Source organism: Schistocerca americana, chromosome X (genome assembly GCF_021461395.2).
Source record: "Schistocerca americana isolate TAMUIC-IGC-003095 chromosome X, iqSchAmer2.1, whole genome shotgun sequence".
Classification (NCBI taxonomy): Eukaryota; Metazoa; Arthropoda; class Insecta; order Orthoptera; family Acrididae; genus Schistocerca; species Schistocerca americana.
Genome location: NC_060130.1, coordinates 168,266,760 through 168,286,021, shown reverse-complemented (window position 1 = coordinate 168,286,021; position 19,262 = coordinate 168,266,760). Strand labels below are relative to the sequence as shown.

Below are 19,262 nucleotides of genomic sequence, written 5' to 3'. Positions count from 1 at the left end.
GGCTGTCTTTACATGGAATGGACTGGGTCCTCTGGTCCAACTGAACTTATCATGCAGCCATTCATGAACTTCATGACTCGCAACAACGATGGAATTTTTATTAATGACTATGCGCCATGTCATCGGGCCACAATTGTTCGCGATTGGTTTGGAAAACATTCTGGACAGTGTGAGAGAATGATTTGGCCATCCAGATCGTCCGACATGTGTCCCATCGAATATAAATGGGACATAAATCCTGCGCTAAATCCTGCACCAGTAACACTCTCGCAGTTATGGACAGCTATAGAGTCAGCATGGCTCAGTATTTCTGCAGGGGCTTCCAGCGACTTGTTGAGTCCACGCCACGTCGAGCTACTGCAGTGTGCCGGGCAAAAGGAGGTCCGACACGATATTGGGAGGTATCACATGGGTTTTGTCACTGCAGTGTATAGCGTAACACGCAGCGCGCTAGCTTACGAGACAGGAGGTAAATCAGACCTAAATCGAATTCGTGCGGCGGATTAACTACCGTGAGCTGGTACACCGGTAAGCCTGCGTGTGGTTTTGAGGCGGCTCTCCAAGCTCGTTTTGGCAAATGCGGGCGTGGTCGGCAAATCCCGTCCCAGAAAATACGATTCGCAGTTAACTTGCGATAACGCACAGAACAAAGTTTACACAATTCACAGACAGGTGGTTGCACACTACTTCCCTTTCTCTGGTTGCCTTGACGACTGTGAGGACAGGAAAGACATCGACCTGAGAAAGTGGACAAGGAAAAAGAAGAGGGAAGTTGTTAGAAATATCTCTCTGTTATCCAGTTATCAGTTATCCAGTATCGTTTCATCGGACATCTTTCTTTAATTTTTGTGGTTAATTTATGTTTTTCATTTGCATATTCTCACTCATTCTGTGAAAATGGCCGAAGAAGTTCAGCCTTCGATTTCTGCAGATTGGTTTTAAACTCCCTGGGCTCGACAGCCGCTTTACGGTATCCAGTGGACCGTAATAATTGTTTTCCAATGAGCAGGAGAAACAGGACTCAAACTCCTGTGTGAACATAAAGATGTAGCTTCCCTCATCATACACGTACGACGAACTCCCGGGTGGAATTTGTGGTTGGGCCACCATTGCCTACCGAACGAGGTGGCGCAGTGGTTAGCACACTGGCCTCGCATTCGGGAGGACGACGGTTCAATCCCGCGTTCGGCCATGTTGATTTAGGTTTTCTGTGATTTCCCTAAATCGCTCCAGGCAAATGCCGGGATGGTTCCTTTGAAAGGGCACGGTCGACTTCCTCCCACGCCCTTCCCTAATTCGATGAGACCGATGACCTCGCTGTTTGGTCTCTTCCCCCAATCAACCCCAGAACCCTTGCCTACTGCTCGGACTTCAGAATCTACGACGTCGACGGAACATTAGCCCTCTAACGGTAATGTGAAGTTTCCTGACATAAACGGTAAGGTGGGCTTGGATCAGACCCCACCCTCCAAATATCGATTTTGCGGTGTAAAATGAAAAATGAATAATGGGAAAAAGTTTTATTATCAATTAAACACATATAATATTTGTTATAACAAGTTTTTTTATTTTTATAGTCAATAAGTAAGAATATAAAGTACTTTGGAAAAAAATAGGAATTTTATTACAAAAAAATACCTTAATAGAAACATTATCTATAAAATTATTGAAAACATAGTAATAATCAATAGATTCAGTCATCAACTCGAAACTTGAGTGCTTTAGGAATTCCAAAGCTAGGAACTAAATGAGAAACATCTCTTACTACTTGTAGAAAATAATTATAGTGTCAGCAGTTTCGAAATATAAGGTTCTCTATAGTAAATGTCTTTGTACACATAATGTAATAGGTGGTTTCTGAACAGTTTTCTGCATCGATATTGTCGCCATCCTCTGACTCAGCCTCCTGTCGGAGAAACTCGTTGTATATCTCCTCAGGAGTTCTAAGAAGTTGATGCGCCATTTTAGTAAGATACTAGAAGAGAAAACAAAACTTAGATGTAATATAAACATCAATATGGGGTTGAATCCTCCCCTTAAAAGATACTAATAAGTGTGACGTAAACAGTAAGATGGGGTCGGATCCAACCCGAGCGCGGGTAATGTAGGTTTCGGATAGAGGGGGTAGCTGCAGGTCACTCACCAGACTGACGTGGCCTCCTCGGCGTTCTCGGGACGACTGGCTGCCAGGGTAGCTGGAACCACAGCGCTTTCAGAAAAGGGAGTGGGGAGTTATAAACAAAACAGACTCTCTGGGGTCGGATCCAACCCCAACCTTACCGTTAGAGGGTTAAATTCTGCCCTTCCTTCCCCGAGAGTTTGGCATCACCACTGAATGTTTTTGCGAAAGTTGCGAGGGCAGCACGTGTGGGGCTGAACGCGCAATTTTTGTGCGGGCGTGTCTGCGCGGCGCTTGCGCGCCGGCTCGCGGGGAGCCACAATTTATAAATACGCCGGCGTGGCCGGTACGTCACAAGGCTGGCGCGTTATCTAACCAGTGGTCAGTAGCCTGCGCAGCAGCACACACTCAGCTGGTCGCTTTCTCCGCCGTTAAAAAATCTCGCGTTTTGCTAATCTGCTATGCGATCGTAGTGCCGAAGAGAAGCCCCGGCTCTGGATAACGAGAACTGCACAAGTTCTATCTGGAGAAGGCGTGTGAGAATCGTCAGTGACGTAGAAACTAACGTGTGCCGTTAACGTTTTGTGTAGCAAAGGTGTTAGTGGTCTGTGGATCTGAAGAGGAGATTCTCCACGAGACGGAGCCGTTCATCTGCGCAGACATCAACATTACACTGGATTGAGACAAGACGTGTAAGTGCATACGCCCTTTTGGGCATGAAGGCGATTCAGTTTACGTCAGTTGGTTATCCCTTTAAGCTTTCAGCATGTTGTTCTTCAGTAGTTACGATATACGTAAAACAGGTAGTATTTCGTAAGAAACTGAAAACATTTACTAACCATTCGAAAGCATTACGCAGTACCTAAAATTAAAGAAAAAGTGGTGGACCAGAAAAGTCGAAAATTAACCCTGAATCTAAAAATCGTTTTGCGTTAGGCATATCCTTGACTGTCACTAATATCAGTTGAGACACAAGCCATTTTCCTAACAACTCACTTTCGGTTTGGTAAACAAAATGTTTGATAAATAAAAAAATAATTAAATACCGAAACGCTTAGTGCAATAGTAACATAAAAGTGACTAAAAACAGCTATTTTTGTGTGTTCCAATTCTAGATCAATATGTTAATTATTGAGAGTATCTCGTCACCTCTAGAATCGTATCCCCTGCCCTCCTCGATCATACGTACTCCCACAAGTCATCTGAAGAGTTCGTACATTCCAGCAATACGTAGATTTTGTTGTATGCATTCAGTGATGCTTCGTGATAACAAATCAGGTGCAGTTTGTATCGTACCGTGCTTTGTTCTCGCAAAGGTCAGTCTTTATACCCGAGTAGCTACGCCTAGAGAAAAACTGTGCCTTCTTTGCCCCAAAGATACTCAAGCAAAGTAGTCAGCGAACGAGATCTTACGCCTCCACTCGGCGGTAGTTTAGATTTGCATGCATTTCAGCTTGATATAATTTTCGTTTATATCCAGCACTACTTAGAAAAAATTTCTGATTTATGCGGAAACCGAATCTGTCGTGTTTTAAATCTATCATCATTTGATTCGACGGGGTACTCGATTTTGGTTGTATGGAAGTAAAATGTTACACAAAACATATGACAACGGTTCTTGTTTGTAAAAGTATTCTGATAAGTATCACTTTCTTTACGTGTTCTAGCGAAAAAATTTGTAGAATTACGTGATTTGGAATAGATATACACCACAGCTTGTGCAAATACTGCATAAGGTTGCATAAAAATGTTTTCACACAGCCGTGCTACTTTTATCCCATACTTATGCCTAAATCTACAGTGTTTTATACCTTGACTGTTTTATTTTCTTGCAAGACACAAGTAACGTGTCATAAAATGTGTTACAAAATAAATGTTCTACGAAACCTCCCGCGCACCATTCAGTGTATCAGCAGTTACAGAAAGAAGCGTTGCAACAGCAGTGTAGATTCACACACCACAGGCATAAGTTCACAGATTCATATTTTTTGAAACGTTTAAAAATAATGTGTTTTCGACACACTCCGCGCATTGTGATGGAGTTGATAGGATTATTCTTAATTTTCAGCCTGCAGTGTGGTGTCGGTACCTCTATGGAACATGAAGCATTCGCTGTGGAGGATGCTGTTGTTGTTGACTGATCTGGTGGTTGTACAAATAAATGGTTGGAATTTGCACACTGACGTGCAGGTGTCTGAGACCAGAAAGCTTGTAGTCTCTCACTCCAGACCTGCTACTTGACAAGAGAGGTAACGAGGTGCCAGCATCTCTGGAGCTATTTCAGAGGCGTGTGCTCAGCCTTGCTGAATGATGAAGTTGGTTTGGAACATGACGTCACTTACATTTTCAGAAATGTAGCGTAGGTAGCATGTTTCACCTGTCACCTAGGTATCCGTTGTGATGATTATGATTGCATTAAATGAGGCTAACACAGGTATGTTAGACGGCCTTCGGTGGTGTGTTGGGCCGAAATGACAATCCATAATGAAGAAACGAACAGTGGCCGCGATGATTAAGTGAAATTTACCATTATTTAGGGGTTAAAGCGAACAAAATTAAAACGAATTAAAATTTTTTGCTTTATAATAGATTTTTCCCTTGGTGATTGGTAGGAAAATTTCATATATTGCATATCAATGAAAATACGGACTGTGGACGTTGTACAGTATTTATTTAGTTTTAGGTTTACATGACTATTGTCAGACAAAAACCGACTATCATTGTCCTAATATACCAGTCTGGTTAATAAATTTAATGGGAGAGAACAGGGTCGGCTACATTGGGTGAGTCAAATTAGATATTTGGCTCATTTTTTTTATTTACATTTATTTGATGCTTAGTTTTAATGTTTTCTGCCATGTGACCTTTGCATCACAAAAGGTGACTTTTACACAGAGTGTGTTTCCAACACAGAGTGTGTTTACAACACAGATTTCGAATGTAACGTCTTTCTTAATGATATTCAGTCGCCTACTACCATCCTTGACAACGGTACTTAGATACCGCCTGACGGTGACGCTGTAAACCGAAAATTGGTTCGCTGGATAAACGCAGTACAGCATACACATTTTATGTCTTCATCGATCAATGTGTGTGCACTTCAACGGCGTCCAATGTAACGTATGCCTTTCTATAAAAGTCTCTCGTGTATTTTTCTCAGCTTTTATGGTAAGATATTCTTCAAATGGAACCTGAATATTCGATTACTTCACTGTTTTAGTTTTTATTCGGTGAAAATTAGGATAACTGCAGTGTAAAAGTAATTTTATAGAAAAAAGTCATGAGGCTACTGTCGGTTCCAGCCGATAATTATAAAAAGTATTTTTCTGGTTTCTAGGAAGTGTAGTTTCGCCGCTTTTGTCTTCGCAGCTCTATCTTCACTTTTTGTCTTGTTCGTTAAAGATGCCATTTGTTGTTGTTGTTGTTGTTGTTGTCTTCAGTCCAGTCTGGCTTGATGCTGCTCTCCATGCTACTCTATCCTGCGCAAGCTTCATCTCCCAGTACCTACTGCAACCTACATCCTTCTGAATATGCTTAGTGTATTCATGCCTTGGTCTCCCTCTACAATTTTTACCCTCCACGCTGCCCTCCGATACTAAATTGATGATACCTTGATGTCTCAGAACATGTCCTACCAACCGATCCCTTCTTCTTGTCAAGTTGTGCCACAAATTTCTCTTCTCCCCAATTCTATTCAATACCTCCTCATTAGTTATGCGATCTACCCATCTAATCTTCAGCATTCTTCTGTAGCACCACGTTTCGAAAGCTTCTATTCTCTTCTTGTCAAAACTATTTATCGTTCATGTTTCACTTCCATACATGGCTACACTCCATACAAACACTTTCAGAAAAGACTTCCTGACACTTAAACCTATGCTCGATGTTAACAAGTTTCTCTTCTTCAGAAACGCTTTCCTTGCTATTGCCAATCTACATTTTATATCTTCTCTACTTGGACATAACAGTTATTTTGCTCCCCAAATTGCAAAACTCCTTTACTACTTTAAGTGTCTCATTTCCTAATCTAATTCCCTCAGCATCACCCAACTTAATTCGACTACATTGCATTATCCTCGTTGTGCTTTTGTTGATTGTGGTGTCACCGCCAGACACCACACTTGCTAGGTGGTAGCCTTTAAATCGGCCGCGGTCCGTTAGTATACGTCGGACCCGCGTGTCGCCACTGTCAGTGATTGCAGACCGAGCGCCGCCACACGGCAGGTCTAGAGAGACTTCCTAGCACTCGCCCCAGTTGTACAGCCGACTTTGCTAGCGGTGGTTCACTGACAAATTACGCTCTCATTTGCCGAGACGATAGCTAGCATAGCCTTCAGCTACGTCATTTGCTACGACCTAGCAAGGCGCCATTACCAGTTACTATTGATGCTGTAAAACATGTACCGTCAAGAGCGATGTTCACCATTTACGGATTAAAGTTAAGTATTCCAACAGATACGTCCTTTTTTGCTAAAGTCTAACTTCCTTGTCCTGTTCCAGACCTCACGCCAGCCTGCGTGAGCTAAAACGCGTGCCTTTCGGCTTCCTCTCATAGTGGGTTGGCTCTCTTGCCAATCCACAACATTGATGTTCATCTTATATCCTCTTTTCAAGACACTGTCTATTCCGTTAAACTGCTCGTCCAAGTCCTTTGCTGTCTCTGACAGAATTATGTCATCGGCGAACCTCAAAGTTTTTATTTCTTCTCCATGGATTTTAATACCTATTCCGAATTTTTTTGTTTCCTTTACTGCTTGCTCAATATACAAATTGAATAACATCGGGGAGAGGCTACCACCCTGTCTTACTCCCTTCCCAACCGCTGCTTCCCTTTCATGTCCCTCGACTCTTTATAACTGCCATCTGGTTTCTGTACAAATTGTAAATAGCCTTTCGCTCCCTGTATTTTACCCCTGCCACCTTCAGAATTTGAAAGAGAGTATTCCAGTCAACATTATGAAAAGCTTTCTCTAAGTCTACAAATGCTAGAAACGTAGGTTTGCCTTTTCTTAATCTATCTTCTAAGATAAGTCGTAGGATCATTATTGCCTCACGTGTTCCAATATTTCTACGGAATCCAAACTGATCTTCCCAGAGGTCGGCTTCTACCAGTTTTTCCATTCGTCTGTAAAGAATTCGTGTTAGTATTTTGCAGCTGTGACTTATTAAACTGATAGTTCGGTATTTTTACATCTGTCAACACCTACTTTCTTTTGGATTGGGATTATCATATTCTTCTTGAAGTCTGAGAGTATTTCGCCTGTCTCATACATCTTGCTCACCAGATGGTAGTTTTGTCAGGACTGGCTCTCCCAAGGCTGTCGGTAGTTCAAATGGAATATTGTCTACTCCTGGGGCCTTGTTTCGACTTAGGTCTTTCAGTGCTCTGTCAAACTCTTAACTCAGTATCATATCTCCCATTTCATCTTCATGTACATCCTCTTCCATTTCCATAATATTGTCGTCTAGTACATTGCCCTTGTATAGAACCTCCATATACTCCTTCCACCTTTCTGCTTTCCCTTCTTTGCTTAGAACTGGCTTTTCATCTGAGCTCTCGATATTCATGCAAGCGGTTCTCTTTTCTCTAAAAGTCTCTTTAATTTTCCTGTAGGCAGTATCTGTCTTATCCCTAGTAAGATATGCCTCTACATCCTTACATTTGTTCTCTAGCCATCCCTGCTTAGCCATTTTGAACTTCCTGTCGATCTCATTTTTGAGACGTTTGTATTCCTTTTTGCCTACTTCATTTACTGCATTTTGCTATTTTCTCCTTTCATCAGTTAAATTCAATATTTCGTCTGTTACCCAAGGTTTTCTACTAGCCATCGTCTTTTTACCTACTTGATCGTCTGCTGGCTTCACTGCTTCATCCCTCAAAGCTACCCATTCTTCTTCTACTGTATTTCTTTCCCCCATTTCTGTCAATTGTTCCCTTATGCTCTCTCTGAAACTCTGTACAACCTCTGGTTTAGTCAGTTTATCCAGGTCCCATCTCCTTAAATTCCCATCTTTTTGCAGTTTCTTCAGTTTCAATCTATAGTTCATAACCAATAGATTGTGGTCAGAGTCCACATCTGCCCCTGGAAATGTCTTACCATTATATAATCTGTCTGATACCTTGTAGTATCTACAGGTTTCTTCCATGTATAGGAAACGTATTCGATACAGACGGCTTGTGAATGTCTTAGCCGGCAGTCAGTGCGGCAAGACTGCGTTAATCTCTCTTCAGTGGCTCTCCACTCATCCAGCATGCCGCTCTGCGCCACATGCACACCCGAGTACATGAAATTTGCCTTTGCCAAGTCCAAGATGCATTTGTAAATCATTTGAATCGGGACGCAAAGACACATTCAACGTAATCAGCAAGGTGAGAACGCATTAACTTCAAGTGATGTCTTTTCTTAGCGACAGCGTAGCGCAGCGGATGAAGTTTCATTTCTCTGGACGACGGCTAAAAACGGAAGCCTACGTTGTTGGGGCGCGAGGGGCGGTAACTGAACGTAGAGGGCGTATCGCCAAGAATGTGCTCTCTTGCGCAAGTTTCGCTACACCGTGCCGCTGCTCATCGCCGGAAAGGTCACTCACACGCGATGTGACCCTGGAAGAGGTATTCGATAGAAACAAATCGAAATACCGTCCGTGCAACAGCTGTTCCGCCTAAATTTGAAAACAATCATATTCCCTTACGAGTATCATAATCTCTTATACAGGATGTCCCAGGAGAAATGGTCAGTGTTCAGCGATAAGGCAGGAACAATCATTCGAAGCAAAAACGTCTAGTAAACATGGGCTCTTAAATGTATACCTTAAGAGCTATGGGCACATCATCTTCGATACTGTGAAACAAATCTCTCCTACTGCAAGTCCTTTGCTTTCCATTTTTTGAGAGGTATCAGAATGGACAAAAAAAGTGCATTAAACATGCATACCTTGAGAGCTGTGAGCACTTGTTCATATTCGCTACTGTGAAACACACATCTTCTACTGAACAATCGTTCATAGCTCTTAAGCCATGCATTTTAGAGCCCATGTTTACTAAACTATTTTATGTTTCGGTCCATACTACCATATGTTAAAATATGGGAAGTAGAGAGTTTGCAGTAGAAGTGATTTGTTTCACGATATTGAAGATTAAGGTCTTAAGGTGTGTCGCTATTCATTTTAGAATCCATGTTTACTAGATTTTTTTTTTGCTCGAAATGATTGTTCCTGTCACAGCCACGAATACTGACTATTCCTCCTGGGACACATGGCGCTTCAAAAACCATGGTTACATATTGAAAAAATAATAAATTTTTGCCAGAAATATACTCAGTCAGAATGTACTGTAAATGTCACGATTTTGGCTACAGCTTTAGTCAATAAACGGATATTGCAAACTCTGACGAAATGTCGAATGGTGGCGTCAGTGATTGACAAAAGGTGTTATTTGATTGGTAAAATGACTTTGCTGTTCACTAAGCATTCTTTGTTTCTGTAAGACATTGCTCATCTTCAGAGCACGCTAAAATGTCTTGTAAATTGACAAAGTGCGGATTACTTGTACAAAATGTATTAGCACGTTGCTTCACGTGCTATACTCAAGATGTCCAATGGTTCGTCGAAGCAGGTAAACAGTTATGAAACTATGTAAAGTGGCTGATGCAAAGTATCATTACTGGAGGAAAGTGTTAGGTTTGGAACATTTGGAAGGACGCTATCATAGCGGATTGGCAAAAGTTCTCTACGGGTAACAAACGCACAATAGTTCAGTGTCAGACTAACACTTGCAGTTTTTTTTCGGTGTCAGTGGAGACGTAGTTTCCGAATTTTTGTGCAGACAGCAAAAAATATACCGTCATTACACTCTAAGCGTTTAGAAAAAGTTGCAAAAAAATTCGCTAATGCAGACAACAACAGTGGGAAGATAACTCATTTTTTCTTCACCTGGCAGCGCACTGCCCACTCAGCTATATATTTATATATGAGCTCGTCACATTTATTTCCAAAAGTCAGTTTTTTAAATTCCAATACTGTTTTGACGTTATTAATGGTAAGACGACTTCGTCACGAGCTCTGAAGGACATTCCAAAAGGAGGACTGCAGAGCAAAAGTTTAAAAATCGCTGAGAGAGGTCCATAAATAGAGGAAGGGAGTGTTTTGGTGGAGACAAGGGCTAAGCATCTGCTAGTAGACCGAAACAAGGTGTTCGGCAATTTTTGTAACGGACCTGGAAGTATTTTTTGTATTTTGTGTCGTTTCGATACCAAAATAAATTTCTGCCTTTATTGGGCTGGTTATCTCATTAGGAATGAATCTGAAATTTAGTAGTATAATGGGTGTGTTTTTTTCAAAAAGAACTGGTATTATAGAGAGGAATTATCGTATCCTTACGTTTGCTATTAGAAGAAGGTATTTCATTCCAGTTTAGAAGAAAGTAATTACGCGCTGAAAGTATAAATGAATCTTTTTATAAATTATTACAAATAACATTTACCTGTTTCCGTTTGCTGCAACAAGCGGTGAATGTACTTTACGACTTGTTGCAAGCACATTCGTGGCCAGCAGTTGAAACTCTAGGTGGAGTTGGCATAAAATGGCATACTTACCAAATTCTGTCTACCATTCCATCTCCAAGAAAATTTGTTTTTAAACTATGTATAGTCTCCAATGAACAATGAATATCGCATACCATACTGAAAACAGGTACAAGAGTTATTTTGTAATACAAACCAGTTGGCTCTCAGATTTAAAAATAAAAATGTTTGATTGTTAAAACTGAAAAAAGTGAGTCTTCTTAAACAGGTATCGTAAATCTTTTCCTCAGTAAAAAAATAAAGGGAATTTTAAACATTTTAATTAGACCACCACTACTGTTTTTGTGTGTCTCATTGGATGAGTGTCTGGAAGATTATTTTGAATACACACACTCTGCACCAAGTACACACACACACACACACATATATATATATATATATATATATATATATATATATATATATATATATATATAATTTTTGCTTTCGAAAGAAGGTCGATTCTCCTATTATTTTGCGTTTTTCTTTTCGTTTATAGACGGTTTCCTTAATGGTGTAGAAAACACGTGAGTGGAGCTGCAATTTGCTGCACGATATGACGTGATCGATAGTAGCCTTAGCAACATAGTATATACCTGTCTGACTCCACATGGCTTTTTCCGAGTGCAAGAGATAAGGCTATCGGAATCGCAGCCTAACTCACGCCGCACTGCTCCGCATTTGTTGTTGCAGCTTGCGGCTCTATAATCATGGACACAGAGAGGTGGTGCAGCGATTATGGTATTGGGATCATATTCAAGAGCAGTGGGCTCAAATTCGTGTCCGAACATCCAGCTTCAGATTTTCCGTGGTGGTGGTGAAATGCAGGATCAAGCGTTTTCTACGTCTCTAATAACATGGTCGTCGATGGGAGGTTAAACGCCAATCGTCCTTCCACCGTCGTAATTCAGACATTAACGGGTGAGAAGTCAAATAGTTTCTTATACGTTCACCGAAAAGTTTTAAATGCCGCCATGAAATTATTTCCGCGCGTCTTTTATTGACAGTCGTGATAGCTTTTAGCTGTCCTAGATCGTCCGGTACCAAACTTCACGGTTGACTACGATACTGTGCGTCACTTTCCTGCTGAATATTACCTTGTAACGTGTCTGTATACACAATTTTCGAGACTGTGTTTACAAAATTCTCCGTGTGGTAACGAGTGAATATCAGAAACGAAAATATGTAATTGACTGAGCCGGATATATTTATTTTGTAAAGTATCGTCTGTCAATATAATAATAATAAGCGTTTGGCGTCATTGGCCGGGAGGCCCCTTGGTACAGGTCTTATTACATTCGCAAATTGGGCGACCTGCGCACTGGATGGCGATGAAATGATGGTGATGATGATGATGATGATGATGATGAAGACAGCACAACTCCCAGTCCCTGAGCGGAGGAAATCCCCGACCCAGCCGGGAATCGAGCCCGGGACCGTAGCACGGCAATCCGTCACGCTGACCACGCAGCTATCGGGGCGGACGTCTCTCAATGTGATTATATGTTTCCAAAGATGTTCAACGATGCTTAATACATTTCAGAAAACTACAAGGACGAAAATTTTGCGTTCTTACGACAAAACCACTGTGCTATTTGACTGAAATTGGAACTCCATGAAAGAAAAATGCCAATGATTCAGAACTTCCAAGATATGCAGAACATGATACAGAGAGATTATTGTCATAAATACCGGCGACTAGTACCTACAAGGTGCCCTGGACGACCATGTTCGACTTACAGAGAAGCGTTGAAGGCTGTTAGTCGTTGTCTGCCTGCAGTAAACGACGCATCTCGTTGACACGAAGAAGCTCAAATGGCTCTGAGCACTATGGGACTTAACATCGGAGGTCATCAGTCACTTAGAACTACTTAAACCTCACTAACCTAAGGACGTCACACACATCAATGCCCGAGGCAGGATTCGAACCTGCGACCGTAGCAGTCGCGCAGTTCCGGACTGAAGCTCCTAGAACCGATCGGCCACCGCGGCCGGCCACTGAGAAGCGTTATTGCTAAGTCACTTAGTTTGAACTGGGCGAAAGGTCGGTGTCCATAATGTAATTCCTCATGAAGTAGCAGTTTGTCCTGTGTATAATGTTACATCAATTAGGCGTATGTGACAGATGTGAAGCTGCATGCATATACCACAGGCCACGGTTCAGTGTGTGACATTGGGCATTTCATACTAATATTAACTGGCTGTACCATTCCACTTGCGTATGGCGTGAGTTTTTACTGCTTGTATGCGCATCTACGCGACCAAATCTGCCTTATCGTATTTTCATGATCCTTATGAGAGATACACTATGGAGGTAGTTTGTTGTTGTTGTACAGAGCACCTCGAATACCAGTTGTTCTAATTTATCCAACAGGGTTTCGAGGGAAAAAGGGCCCCTTGTCTAATTACCTCTTCGGTGATGGGACGTTAAATCCTGATCATCCCTCTTTATTAATTTCTTCGGTATCTGTTGACTTGTCTACTTGATAAGATCCCACGCACTGGAGCTGTACTCTGGAGTAAGTTGCATTATTGTCTTGTATGCGGTTTCCTTCAGTTTTACGGCACTTTCCTCGAATTCTTCGCGCCTATCAGGGCGTTCTGTTCAACTTCTACATTATTAATATTTCATCGAATTAGTCCTATTCATTTATGCAACGTAACATGCATCAGAGTTCACAATTATTATTCTATATCAGATAGCAGCCGGTTCCTCCTTTATGGACATTATCTTGAGCTTATCAACATTTAAAAAAAGTGACTTCCTGTACATCAAATAGAAATTTTGTCCAAGTGGTTTGATTTACCTTAAAATCACCCAGCAACGATATTTTGCTGTAGATAATTGCCTCATGAGCAAAAAATTGGAGAGTGCTTGTGGGGTACAGCCGATCTTTTCGTTTCTGTTGAAAACTCGCTGTCCAATATAACGTACTGGTATTATCGCTTAAAAATTATTTGACCAAGCTACTTTGTATGATCGTATCTTGATTGTTGTCCGGAGTGCTGTACGCTGTCGATCACCTTTCGGAAATGAATTTAGACGGATTCCACCTGTTCGGTTTCGTCATAGTACGTGAAACGTCAGCTATGTTTTCCAAGAATCATGTCTTCTCCATCCACGCCGACTGCAGGAGGTAAATAAGTTTATAGTCCTCAAGAAATGCCATTACAGTTTAGTTCAACATATTTTCTAGGATCTTGAAACAAATAGATGTTATAGATATTGATGTATAAATTACGGCGTCCGTTATTTTACCATTTTTTTATAAGTAAGGATAAGCTACTCTATTTCCTAAACAAGCGCAACCTCTCATGCGTGAGAGATTTTCCATAAACGTGATATGGCAAGGGGGCTAATTCCGCAGAGTATTCATTGTAAAATCTAGTAGGAATTATGTCGGTGTTTGCGGCCCTGTTTTTTGGTTGAGTAGTTTCTATTGTATTTCAACACCACGATTGCTTATTCCAGTGTCACCAATGTGTGTTGGTACAATGGTCGAATGCAAGTAAGGCATTCATGCATGATTGCATGTTTAAACGCAGAATTAACGTTCCGGCTTTCTTTGTGTATTCTTCAGTTTCAATAACAGACTGATGTATGAGAGACTGGAGAAGAGGCTTCGATCAGTCCATTGACTTGACATATGCCCTGAACATCCTTGGTTGAATCACTCTTAATTAGTTAGCTTTCCCAGGTACATAGCTTCTTCTGTGCCCATAAGCTTATTAAATGGTGTAGCAGGAATTTCTTCATGGAAATTCACTGCAATATCTACACATGAGGAGTCTTTACTCGCTTTGGATCTAGCAGTCACTTACGCCCTGTCTGGATGCTTTACCTGAGGCTGTAACGCCACCTTAAAATACGTCTTGGAATCCCGTATAGTTTGGTCTGTAATTTGTGAAGAACTGCCTAAGACCCACTCCAAAGCTAGCCTGTATATCAGACTGTTGATCTTTAATATGGAGCTACGGTAGAAGCGTAGTTCCGCCATTGCTAATGTAACCTTGAAGCACTACACCTTACGAATTCCAGGAAGAAAGTGTTTTTCTACAGATCCTGTTCGATTACAATAACAGACTGAAAAGTTCAGGACTGGGACGAGAGTTAGGCAGAGCGACGCCATTTCACCAAAACTATTTCCTGTAGCCTCGGAAAAAGCTTAGGAATCATTAAACTGGGGTGAGGAAGAAATCTTAACTGAACTACCTTCGTACAGTCAGTATGCCGACCGTAGAGCGGTAAGGATTAATGATGAAGTGCAAAAAATGACGAATTTATGTACTTAGGACGCTGAAAATTACAAGTGGATGAACACTTACAGAAATCAGACAGAAAGATAGAAAGGCCTGGGGTGTTTGTTTGGGAAGCTGAATGCTCTATGCAGAACCGAATTACTAATGTGCCGTAAAGGGAAGGTCTTCAACGTGTGTATGCTGCCAGTACTAATTTATGGAAGTGAAACATGGACATTAAATACTTTGATAGTTCAGAAATTGAGGGTTGCCCAACGAGCAGTGGTAAGATGCATTTTGGAAAAACAAGAAGGGTCAGAAAAAGAAACAGAGGAAAAGGAGTTGAGGAAGTGATAATGACTTACGAAACTGGCATGGAGATGGGCCGAGTATATACCGTGACGAAATTATGGGAATTTTGTGTTGATTCTGTGCTGAATTCCTCGTAATAAGAAAGTAGCTAGCGGACGACCGAGTAAAAGAGGGATTGACGATATAAAGGGGAAAGCTGGAAAAGTGAGGAAGAAGCATGTATCCAGCATTAGAAGACAAATTGTGGATAATAATTTACTCTAAAATCTTCTTAGAAATGTCAACACGGGTTCCTTTTTGGACGATAATTAACAAATGTGGCACTCATGGTGCGGAAAGCTTTGTTATACCAAAACATTAGTGTAAAATTTGGTCTTCATGTAATATCGATTTCTTTGCAAAGTCATCAAGGCTCGTAATTCAGTTTCCATTTATTATTAAAATCAGAAATCTTACTTTCTTGCACCATCGCTGTAAACAATCAACTAATCGTATGGCAGCAAGAGAGGGGAAGAAAACCAATGTGCACTCCGTGTGCATACCGGGGGGAGTCATTCCAGATGTAGAAAGGTTCCTTCCGGATGCCATGAAGGGTACAGGGTGCACCCATCTGCAGGTGGTCGCTCATGTCGGCACCAATGATGTGTGTCGCTATGGATCGGAGGAAATCCTCTCTGGCTTCCGGCGGCCATCTGATTTGGTGAAGACTGCCAGTCTCACTATCGGGATGAAAGCAGAGCTCACCATCTGCTGCATCGTCGACAGGACTGACTGCGGACCTTTGGTACAGAGCCGAGTGGAGGGTCTGAATCAGAGGCTGAGACGGTTCTGCGACCGTGTGGGCTGCAGATACCTCGACTTGCGCCATAGGGTGGTGGGGTTTCGGGTTCCGCTGGATAGGTCAGGAGTCCACTACACGCAGCAAGCGGCTACACGGGTAGCAGGGGTTGTGTGGCGTGGACTGGGCGTTTTTTTTAGGTTAGATGGCCTCGGGCAAGTACAGAAAGGGCTACAGCCTCAAAGGGTGCGGGGCAAAGTCAGGACAGGACATGCGGGGACCAAGCAGCAATCGGTATTGTAATTGTAAACTGTCGAAGCTGCATTGGTAAAGTACCGGAACTTCAAGCGCTGATAGAAAGCACCGAAGCTGAAATCGTTATAGGTACAGAAAGCTGGCTGAAGCCAGAGATAAATTCTGCCGAAGTTTTTACAAAGGCACAGACGGTGTTTAGAAAGGATAGATTGCATGCAACCGGTGGTGGAGTGTTCGTCGCTGTTAGTAGTAGTTTATCCTGTAGTGAAGTAGAAGTGGATAGTTCCTGTGAATTATTATGGGTGGAGGTTACACTCAACAACCGAGCTAGGTTAATCATTGGCTCCTTTTACCGACCTCCCGACTCAGCAGCATTAGTGGCAGAACAACTGAGAGAAAATCTGGAATACATTTCACATAAATTTTCACAGCATGTTATAGTCTTAGGTGGAGATTTCAATTTACCAGCCAGATATAGACTGGGACACTCAGATGTTTAGGACGGGTGGTAGGGACAGAGCATCGAGTGACATTATACTGAGTGCACTATCCGAAAATTACCTCGAGCAATTAAACAGAGAACCGACTCGTGGAGATAACATCTTGGACCTGCTGATAACAAACAGACCCGAACTTTTCGACTCTGTATGTGCAGAACAGGGAATCAGTGATCATAAGGCCGTTGCAGCATCCCTGAATAAGGAAGTTAATAGGAATATAAAAAAATGGAGGAAGGTTTATCTGTTTAGCAAGAGTAATAGAAGGCAGATTTCACACTACCTAACAGATCAAAACGAAAATTTCTGTTCCGACACTGACAATGTTGAATGTTTATGGAACAAGTTTAAGGCAATCGTAAAATGCGTTTTAGACAGGTACGTGCCGAGTAAAACAGTGAGGGACGGGAAAAACCCACCGTGGTTCAACAACAAAGTTAGAAAACCACTGCTAAAGCAAAGAGAGCTTCACTCCAAGTTTAAACGCAGCCAAAACATCTCAGAAAAACAGAAGCTGCTGAGCGGTTCTAGGTGCTTCAGTTTGGAACCGCGTGACCGCTACGGTCGCAGGTTCGAATCCTGCCTCGGGCATGGATGTGTGTGATGTCCTTAGGTTAGTTAGGTTTAAGTAGTTCTAAGTTCTAGGGGACTGATTACCACAGATGTTAAGTCCCATAGTGCTCAGAGCCATTTGAACAAACAGAAGCTAAACGATGACAAAGTTAACGTAAGGAGGGCTATGCGTGAAGCGTTCAGTGAATTCGAAAGTAAAACTCTATGTACCGACTTGACAGAAAATCCTAGGAAGTTCTGGTCTTGCGTTAAATCAGTAAGTGACTCGAAACAGCATATCCAGACACTCCGGGATGAGGATTGCATTGAAACAGAGGATGACACGCGTAAAGCTGAAATACTAAACACCTTTTTCCAAAGCTGTTTCACAGAGGAAGACCGCACTGCAGTTCCTTCTCTAAATCCTCGGATAAACGAAAAAATGGCTGACATCGAAATAAGTGTCCAAGGAATAGAAAAGCAACTGGAATCACTCAACAGAGGAAAGTCCACTGGACCTGACGGAATACCAAATCGATTCTACACAGAGTACGCGAAAGAACTTGCCCCCCTTCTAACAGTCGTGTACCGCAAGTCTCTAGAGGAACAGAAGGTTCCAAATGATTGGAAAAGAGCACAGGTAGTCCCAGTCTTCAAGAAGGGTCGTCGAGCAGATGCGCAAAACTATAGACCTATATCTCTGACGTCGATCTGTTGTAGAATTTTAGAACATGTTTTTTGCTCGCGTATCATGTCATTTCTGGAAACCCAGAATCTACTCTGTAGGAATCAACATGGATTCCGGAAACAGCGATCGTATGAGACCCAACTCGCTTTATTTGTTCATGAGACCCAGAAAATATTAGATACAGGCTCCCAGGTAGATGCCATTTTCCTTGACTTCCGGAAGGCGTTCTATACAGTTCCGCACTGTCGCCTGATAAACAAAGTACGAGCCTACCGAATATCAGACCAGTTGTGTGGCTGGATTGAAGAGTTTTTAGCAAACAGAATACAGCATGTGGTTATCTATGGAGAGACGTCTACAGACGTTAAAGTAACCTCTGGCGTGCCACGGGGGAGTGTTATGGGACCATTGCTTTTCACAATATATATAAAATTGTAGCGAAATGCAGGAAGATCTGCAGCGGATAGGCACTTGGTGCAGGGAGTGGCAACTGACCCTTACCACAGACAAATGTAATGTATTGCGAATACATAGAAAGAAGGATCCTTTATTGTATGATTATATGATAGCGGAACAAACACTGGTACCAGTTACTTCTGTAAAATATCTGGAAGTATGCGTGCGGAACGATTTGAAGTGGAATGATCATATACAATTAATTGTTGGTAACGCGGGTGCCAGGTTGAGATTCATTGGGAGAGTCCTTAGAAAATGTAGTCCATCAACACAGGAAGTGGCTTACAAAACACTCGTTCGACCTATACTTGAGTATTGCTCGTCAGTGTGGGATCCATACCAAATCGGGTTGACGGAGGGGATAGAGAAGATCGAAAGAAGAGCGGCGCGTTTCGTCACAGGATTATTTGGTAAGTGTGATAGCGTTACGGAGATGTTTAGCAAACTCAAGTGGCAGACTCTGCAAGAGAGGTGCTCTGCATCGCGGTGTAGCTTGCTGGCCAGGTTTCGAGAGGGTGCGTTTCTGGATGCTTCCCCCTACTTATACCTCCCGAGGAGTTCACGAATGTAAAATTAGAGAGATTCGAGCGCGCACGGAGGTTTTCAGTCAGTCGTTCTTCCCGCGAAACATACGCGACTGGAACAGAAAAGGGAGGTAATGACAGTGGCACGTAAAGTGCCCTCCGCCACACACCGTTTGGTGGCTTGCGGAGCATAAATGTAGATGTAGATGTAGATATTAACACTTCTTGTAGCGTCAACCATAGGGGCCGTTTTCTCATGTCATCCGTGTGTAAGTATTTCTAAT

At 42.1% G+C, this 19,262-nt stretch overlaps 1 protein-coding gene across 3 annotated transcripts in view; it reads left to right on the top strand.

Annotated features, from left to right (window-relative positions):
- The window catches only part of LOC124555490 (transcription factor CP2), an 897,377-nt gene that overhangs the window by 239,580 nt on the left and 638,535 nt on the right, over window positions 1–19,262 (top strand). Inside the window, exon 1 of one of the 3 annotated variants that reach the window (XM_047129413.1) lies at window positions 2,499–2,811. The exons of the other annotated variants lie outside the window; for them this stretch is intronic. The gene's annotated coding sequence lies outside the window, so the exon portion shown is untranslated. Of the gene's footprint in view, window positions 1–2,498; window positions 2,812–19,262 lie in introns of those variants that run through there. 3 annotated transcript variants of the gene reach the window in all.